The following is an 8,601-nucleotide window of genomic DNA, read 5'->3' as shown; positions in this document are numbered from 1 at the left end:
TCAAAAACATTGTATTTATGCTTCCTGTACTCCGTGGCATTCATCTCCTCTTCTTGGCAGCCACCCGAAATGATTCAGCTGTAGGCGTCAGCCAAATCGCCCGCAGACAGCCACGCAGCACTGTAGGATTGGTTCTTTAGCAGCGGATATAGTGTTTTATAAGCCCTCAGAAGATTTGCTTTAGGTTTTCAAATAATATTTTGGTACCAACACATCAATTAAGGAGCATGATATTCCTGGGCCAGATTTACAGTTGGAGGCAATCACAGAAACAGCTCTGCATTTAGTAGTTTAGGCAAATAAATATTTCTTTTTCCTACCAGAAAGTTTTTTATATTAAATGGGAACTCCACCCAAAACAAGCTTTTTGAAAAAAAAAACATAATTTCAAGCAGCTTTGCAATATACATCAGTTTTAAAAAATATGCAGCCTTTTCATGATTTTTAATGTAATAATATGGTTTGGAACAGTTCCCTAACCCTGGCCCCTGTTCCCCTGCTGATCTGGCTGACTACTTTCTAACTCAAATGAAATGTAACAGTAGTCGACTGCCTTCAGCCTGCCTTCAGCCTACATCTTCCAAATCCGACAGTTCCCTACACACATGATGTCAATAAGGAAAGGAACATGAAAGAACAATACATTGTGGGCTATCTAGTTCCTGCATGCTGTCTGTAAGCTGTGGAACAATTTGTAACATCAATGTTTTAGTCCCTCCTCCCCTGCTAGGACTTCGAAAGATGCAGAAAGAGAAGAACTCTTTTGTATCTGGATTTCAGCATATAAAAATGGTATTTAGTGATACTTTATGAAGGAACAGATTACAGTGAGAGGTATATTAGGGGTTTCTGTGCTGTGTGGGGCTCTTTAACAAATTGTGGTTCGGAAGCCAGAGTTCCCCAATAATATTTGTTGTTTGGACTGCTAATTGGTATATGGACCTACAAGGATTGGAGCAGAGCTTGGCTTTATCATTAAACAGAATCTAAAATATGACACATTAGAAAAAAACAATAACACGTTGCTTAATGAAAGAAAATATAGTTCTAAGAAATGTTTCAAATTGCACTCATTACAAATGTTTCATAATTGAAAAGTTATTTGTAAATGTTGATACTAATGAGAACAGTATGTGTAGGTCCCTTGCTATTCTGCGCACTGCCGGTGCTGACCATTGAAATGGTGACCAACTGTTTTCAACATTCATGAAGGAGCAATTCACTGCAGAAGAACTTGCTTCTGCTAAATTGTTTCAAGCATCAGAACCAGCAGTGCAATAAAGGACAGGCTAATACCGCATTAAGTTGCTAATTACACTTACAAATAACTTTAAAACCAATAATTTTTTTAATGAATGTATATTTGAAAGCTGCTTGTTGTTTCAAATGCAAGTTTATATTTTTGGGGTGTTTATACCCTCTTTAAAGGAACAGTTACACCAAAAAATAAAAGAGCTTTAAAGTAATACAAATATAATGCACTGTTGCCCTGCACTACAGTAAACCTACTATAATTTATATAATAAGATGCTGTGTAGCCATGGGGGCAGCCATTCAAGCTGGAAAAAAGGAGAAAAGGCACAGGTTACATAGCAGATAACAGATAAGTTCTGTAGAATACAATAGTGTTTTATCTGTTATCTGCTATGTGCCTGTGCCTTTTCTCCTTTGAATGTCTGCCCCCATGGCTACACAGCAGCTTATTTATATAAATTATAGTAGACTTTCTGAAGTAAACACACAACTTTTACCAGTGCAGGGCAGCAGCACATTATATTTTAGTTAGTTTTATAAACTTTCATTTTTTGGTGTTACTGTTCCTTTAATATTTACTGAGTCTGGGCTACAGAGATAAAATATAGTTGCTAGCCTAGAATAATCAACTTTCACTGACAGTATCTATGTTGGCTCATAAGGTGTTTTGGCAGTTTTAACATCCTGTTAACTGGCTCTGCCTTAACCACTGGGCCAGGAGAGCATCCAACCAGTTCTCATCTATTATTCACTCTCATTATTACCTTTTCACCTGGCGTTCCTATCTCAGCCCAACAGCTTTATGGGTCTGTGCCCTATATAAACCCATTTCCTGCATCACTTTCCTGCCTCAGCATTCTGTAAGGGATTTGGGGAACGTCACTGCTGGCAGGTCTATCAGGCAAGGGATGGTTATTGTTACCACACAGGAACAGGATGAAGCAGATGGAGAGACAGGACAAGGCAGGAGATGGACAGAGCAGAAGTAGAGACAGGACAACAAGAGATCTTCTGATCTATACACTTACATATATTAGTATAACAATTGCCTTGCCAAAAACTCATCCAAGCCCCACTTAAAGGCATTAACAGAATCTGCCATTACAACATTACTAGGAAGGGCATTCCAGAACCTCACTGTGAAAAACCTCCTACACTGCTTCAAATGACAGTTCCGTTCCTATAATCTATCGGGGTGGCTTCTGGTGCGCTGATCTTTTCTATGGGAAAAAAACACACCCCCTATCTGCCTATAATCCCCTGTAATGTAGTAATAATGAGAGTAGTCTCTCGCAAAAATCCTTAATTCCCACGGCCAGAGTCTGCGCAGTTCTCTTCTCACTCCCCTCTTCTAATCCCCTTCCCATAAGAATTCATTTAACTCACCCCCCCGCCCTTAGAAATGTGTAATCTGAGCTATAACGGCTATAACTACAGCAGGAAGCTATGAAGACCAAGCTAAAATGGCAGCTGCAATCTTAAACAAACAGAGAAAGCTTCTAGGGCAGTTGAAGTATTCAGGTATGGTAATACTTTCTGCAGAATAAATATAGCATTTTAGGTGGCACTAATAAGGTGAATCTATTGGCAGTAAAATTCAAAAATGACTTTCCTTCTCCTTTAAGGACTGGAGCCCAAAACTACACTGCATGCTCAAGGTGAGGCCTTAGCAGAAGTTTAGGGTTATGCTTCCGGTGTAATGGTTTTCATGTGAAAATACTTCCATAAATGTCACTTTTATTGGGTTCATAACGTTTTTGTTGAAACTGTGTCACAGAGGTGTAGCTTCACTTCTGTGGTAATTTGTACCATCTGTTTGTTTATCCTCAGATACAATAATGTCTCCACCTACAACCCACTGGTGTGTTTTTAACTTGTAACTATTGGTGAGCAAATTTTTTTCTTCTGCATTTTGCCATTGGCAAATTGGCTCGCGAAACTTCCGTGAAAATTCTTCCCAGAAAAATTTGCTGCGCGTAAAAAAAATTTGTTGCGTGTCAAATTGCCCACGGTCACATCAAAAAAGGGCACGGTCGAGTCAAAATTGGGTGCGGGCGTTAAATAAAAAAGGTGCAGGCATTTTCCAGTGAATTTGTAAGCTTAGCAATGAATGAAAAGATGTAACCATTCCCCCACCCCAACTGGCACAGATTGTCAAGTGCTTTCTCTCAGTTGGCCATGTCAGTTCTCTTGGACTTCCCTCATTGAGGATTTTAAATGGTGCTACAAGAGTTCTAGGGTTATATCAGACCTCAGTGGAAGTTAAAGGGGACATATTGGTTAAATGGGAAAAACCCTAATTTTGTAGGCAATTATGAATAATATATGGTGCTGGTTTCCCTTTGTGTTAAAAATTAATCCTCTCTGTAAAAATTGCCCCTTTATTGGAGCTCCCTATAGATCCTATCACTTCTCCATCCAGTGTGAAATGGAGAGTGGGCATGTCCTAACGGTCCCTGCCAGAAGCACAGTAGGAGGGGGAAAGCCAATCACAGCCCTGCACTCACACAAGCACAGACAGGCTTCAGTTCCCTATCAGGTCAGCCTAGCTGCTGATTGGTTCCTATCCTACAGCGCAGTGTATGGAGGGCCGCCGGCTCCCCAGCTCATGCAGAGAATTCAGCCAGCAGGAAGTGGAACGGATGGGCGGGGCTAGTGGGGTTTTTGTGGAATTTCACAACTTTTTAAGCACAATCCTTCTATATCTAGAAGAGTATAATTCACTGGTACATTCATAATTTTTATAGGATATGTCTCCTTTAAGGAAGAGGGATCCTAAGAAAGAGGACTAGCTGGTTGTAGGCTAGATCCTAGGGTTTGGGTTAGCTGGTGGAACAGCCTGAGGTTCCACCAAGGAGAATGCTTCATTAACTTATTTACTCCTTGCTGTTTTATAACAATTCCCATTTCCAGCCATGAAACTTGAAAACTTAGCACCTGCCTCAATGAGATTCATGGTTTCAGATAAGAACCCCCATAATACTTTCAAAGGAGCCATTGTAATTGGCTGGTGAATGTACTACCCCCAAGGGTTTTAAACACTGGAGAATTTCCTACCCCACAGTTGAACTGAAGAAGCCACTCAGATGAGTGGTGAAATGTTTCCTAGAATACTCAGTAAGTCCGGTTGCTTTAGACCTATCACTGCTACATAACACTCTCATATATTCTGGAGCTCAGTAATGCAAAATTGCTCCCACTACCCCCACCCCCAACCCAGCTAGGGAAATTTTTCTAGCTACACCTGTCTAGTGCTATCAGTGACCAGCTTAACCCATTTGTGTCTTGTGACACCCACACTAATATTCTATATTGTTGAGCATAGTGACCCTGCCCCACATCAAAAAATTATAGTCAAAAACCTGAAGTGTGTTTCATCCATTACTGCTAGGCAATCCTTTCTCCATTTTTCTTACTTCAGAGTAAGTGATTACTTTAGTCTGTCACTAAGTCGTTTTGTAAGACAATGCAACATCCTAAAATAAATTATCTATGTGACAGTAAACAGCCTGGGTATAAAATGAGCAAAAGTCCTGAGTAATCTGTTTTAATATGAAGCTTGCCAGGTGGGTATGTGACCAAACTAGTTTTAAGGTTTCTATGCAGCTGTTTCCCTGTTTGAGGGCACTGTGCCATTAATTGGATTTGTCATCAGATTCTACAGGAAAAAAATGTTGCCTTTTAATTGTGAATCCAGACCCAGAATTCCCTCAAACTTATCCTGAAAAGGAGTGATTCCCCTGGAGCAAGTGTGTGAGAGTATCAAGCCCACCTATATATCTTCCAAACCAGCCTACGGTGGCACAATTTCAGGGGTGGCATGCCACCCAACCACATCTCCTGCCTAATTTCTACATACCCTGAGGAATGGGCAATCATCTCCGGCTCACAGTGCAAATCACATTGACTCCCGGTACTACTACAGGAGCCATCGCAGGCAGGATAAGACCCTGCAGAATGTGCAGCCTAAACCGGAGAATAAGCACGTACTGCCTTACAGGGTCTGGCCTTGTTCCTAACCTCAAGGGAGCTTGCTTAGCAACATCCTAAAGAAGTACTGTTGTTCAGCTATGGTACTATACTACGGATCATAGAGCTACAGGGCAGGAGTATCACTCTGCAATATTAGAACTTGATGAGAAGTTCTAATGTGATCCTATAAACTAATAAAAGTGATGAGCTTCATCCCTCCAGGCAACTTTACTGCCATAATTCCCATGAGTCAGAATTTGGCATGGCATCTGCACTAAAAATCTCTAAATCTTGTGTGTGTAGTGAGTAGACAATTTAGAATAGCTGCAGTTGTTTTGAAAAGGAATATGATACTTATTGACTTGAGAATATACTAATGATGCCATTATTGCATAATTATCTACCAGTGCAATTCTGGGACAAGTTGGAACTTAGAGAACCATGCCTGGAGCTGTTTGGTGGAGAAGTACTGTATAATGAAGAATAGAAACTGTTGCTGTTATAAAGTCCCTTGTGATAGTTGGGGGGGTGAGGGCAAATTCATTACCATGGTTATGAAAACAAATGCCAACAATGCCATAGTTACAGAGAACTATATGCAGTCAAGGTTGTAGGGCACTGATGCAGTTCAATACAGTAGACAGAGTAGATATTTAAAGACAGATGACCAAAGGGCTTGACATTTAGTCCTATGGCACACTAGACATTATTACTGCTACAGTTATGAAGAACAGCCATGTCACAACAGTTTTCCCTGCCCCGCATTGTTTTCCATTTAAAACAAGCTAAAAAGTTCCAGGGTGATCCCAACTGAGAAGGATCTGGGGTTTTTTGTAGATAACAAGTTGTCTAATTCCAGGCAATATCATCCGGTGGCTACTAAAGCAAATAAAGTGCTGTCTTGTATAAAAAAGGGCATTGACTCAAGGGATGAAAATATAATTTTGCCTCCTTATAGGTCCCTGGTAAGGCCTCACCTTGAGTATGCGGTGCAGTTTTGGGCTCCAGTCCTTAAGGATATTAATGAGCTGGAGAGAGTGCAGAGACGTGCAACTAAACTGGTAAAGGGGATGGAAGATTTAAGCTATGAGGTTGTGGAATGCCCTTCCTAGTGATGTGGTAATGGCAGATTCTGTTAATGCCTTTAAGAGGGGCCTGGATGAGTTCTTGAACAATCAGAATATCCAAGGCTATTGTGATACTAATATCTACAGTTAGTATTAATGTTTGTATATATAGTTTATGTATGTGAGTGTATAGATACAGTAGGTCAGTATAGGTTTGTGGGTGCTGGGTTTACTTTGAAGGGTTGAACTTGATGGACTCTGGTCTTTTTTCAACTCTATCACATTCACATACTATTTGAAATTTTATCAGGAGAAGCTTAAAGGGGTGGTTCACATTCAGGTTAACTCTTAGTATATTATAGAATGGCCTATTCTTAGCCATGAAGTTTTCAATTGATCTTTGTTTTTTATTGTTTTTGAATATTTTGCCTTTCTTATCTGACTCTTTCCATCTTTCAAATGGAGGTCACTGACCCCAGAAGACAAAAACCTATTCCTCTGTGAGACTACAATGTTATTGTTATTTTGTATTACTTATCTTTCTATTTAGGCCCTCCTCTATATATATTCCTGAACCCTGGCAACCGGATAGCTGCTGAAATTCCAAAATGGAGAGCTGCTGAACAAAAAGTTAAATACTTCAAAAACTGCAAATCATTTTAATGCAAATTGTCTCAGGATAGTGCTCTCCACATCATACTAACAGTTAATTTAAAGGTAAACAACCCCTTTAACTGCACTCACTGCACTAGCAATGTGCCCCCCCAACCCCTAAAAAAATAATCCCAGACAGGTGGTTTTCGAATGGTTGCTCATTAGTTAGAACTGCAGGTTGCAGAATTGTTATTCTGGTTGTTTTAATCATGACCAAGGAGTATATGGACATTTGTTCTTCTTGTGGGTTCTCTTCTACAGTTCAAAAGTGTCGACTACATGGAACGAATGACAACACTGCAAACAAAGCAATTTGCCGATGTTATACAAAACATTTAACACCACAAAATAGAGGTTAACCTTGATAAAATCCAATACATATCCATAACCCAATATCATAAAATCCAATACATTATATATAATCCAATACATACATAATCCAATGTCATAAAATCCAATACATAATGTATTGTCATAAAATCATAATAATCTGCTGTAAAAGTTGCTGATTAATTTGGCCATAAGCATGTGAATACGTGTGCTCACGTGTGAAATAAGCTCCAGTGGGCCAGGGATGAATGTAAATGATTGACTTCCCTTCAAAGCACTCCCCTATTGCTGGTGCTGTATAGAGGGCAGATGAAATAGCTAACTATACATTTTACCTACTCACCTATAACCTACCCTAACATTACAAGTAGCTGAGAAGGTGCCATAAAGATTTTGCATTTTTTTTGTTCAGAGAGTAATTCAGTTGCGCACGTAGAAACTGCATGCCTGAAAATAGACATGGTAAATACTCTAACTCACACACATTAAAGGGGAACGCCACCAAAACACAACTTACACTTTTTGAGAAGTGCAGACAGTGGTGTACAGTACATACATGGCACCGGGCCCCCCGCAGAAAGATCCTTTTAGAGATGGCTGCCTGTTCTAGAAAATGTGAAGTAATTGTGACTGAGTAAATATTTGATTAGGTGAGCCAAAAGTGTGGCGTTTTTACTAAACAATAGGAGGACTATTGGGCAGTATGCTTTTTAAATTTTGACTTGCATTCTCCTTTAAGGTAGGAGAGTGGCTGGGGAGGGGAAATTTCTATAGCCATAGAGGAAGCTTCCTAATAGTTCCACTGAATGTGCAGAATTGAAAGATTCACTCAAAAAGATCAGAGTTTTTAGTAATATCACTGATATGTCCCTATAAATGGAAGGTATGCTGATTTTATATTTATCTGGAGATGCCCATTATAATATTTTGCCCCCCCAGGGAATCACTTATTCTAGGTCTGGCCTGGAAAACAACCCATAATATAGCAGTGCTTTACTGGAATACATAATCAGGTGAAAATTCCATTGTGGGAAATATAAACATCAAGCCACCTACAACAAAATCTCTATTTGCCAATGGAGCACAGACGTATTACCCCACCAAATGATCACACTATGACTACCACTTCCTTTTAATCTTAAACGGGTGACTCACCTTTAAGTTAACATTTAGTATTTTATAGAATGGCTGATTCTTAGCAACCTTTTAACTGGTCTTCATTTCTTATTTTTTAAATATTTGCCTATTTCTTCTAACTCTTTCCAGCAGCCAAAAATGATTGCTATTTAAGGCTATAATTTTATTGGTATTGTTACTTATTAAT

The sequence above is a fragment of the Xenopus tropicalis genome, chromosome 10 (assembly GCF_000004195.4).
Source record: "Xenopus tropicalis strain Nigerian chromosome 10, UCB_Xtro_10.0, whole genome shotgun sequence".
NCBI classification, from domain to species: Eukaryota; Metazoa; Chordata; class Amphibia; order Anura; family Pipidae; genus Xenopus; species Xenopus tropicalis.
This window is presented reverse-complemented; position numbering follows the sequence as displayed.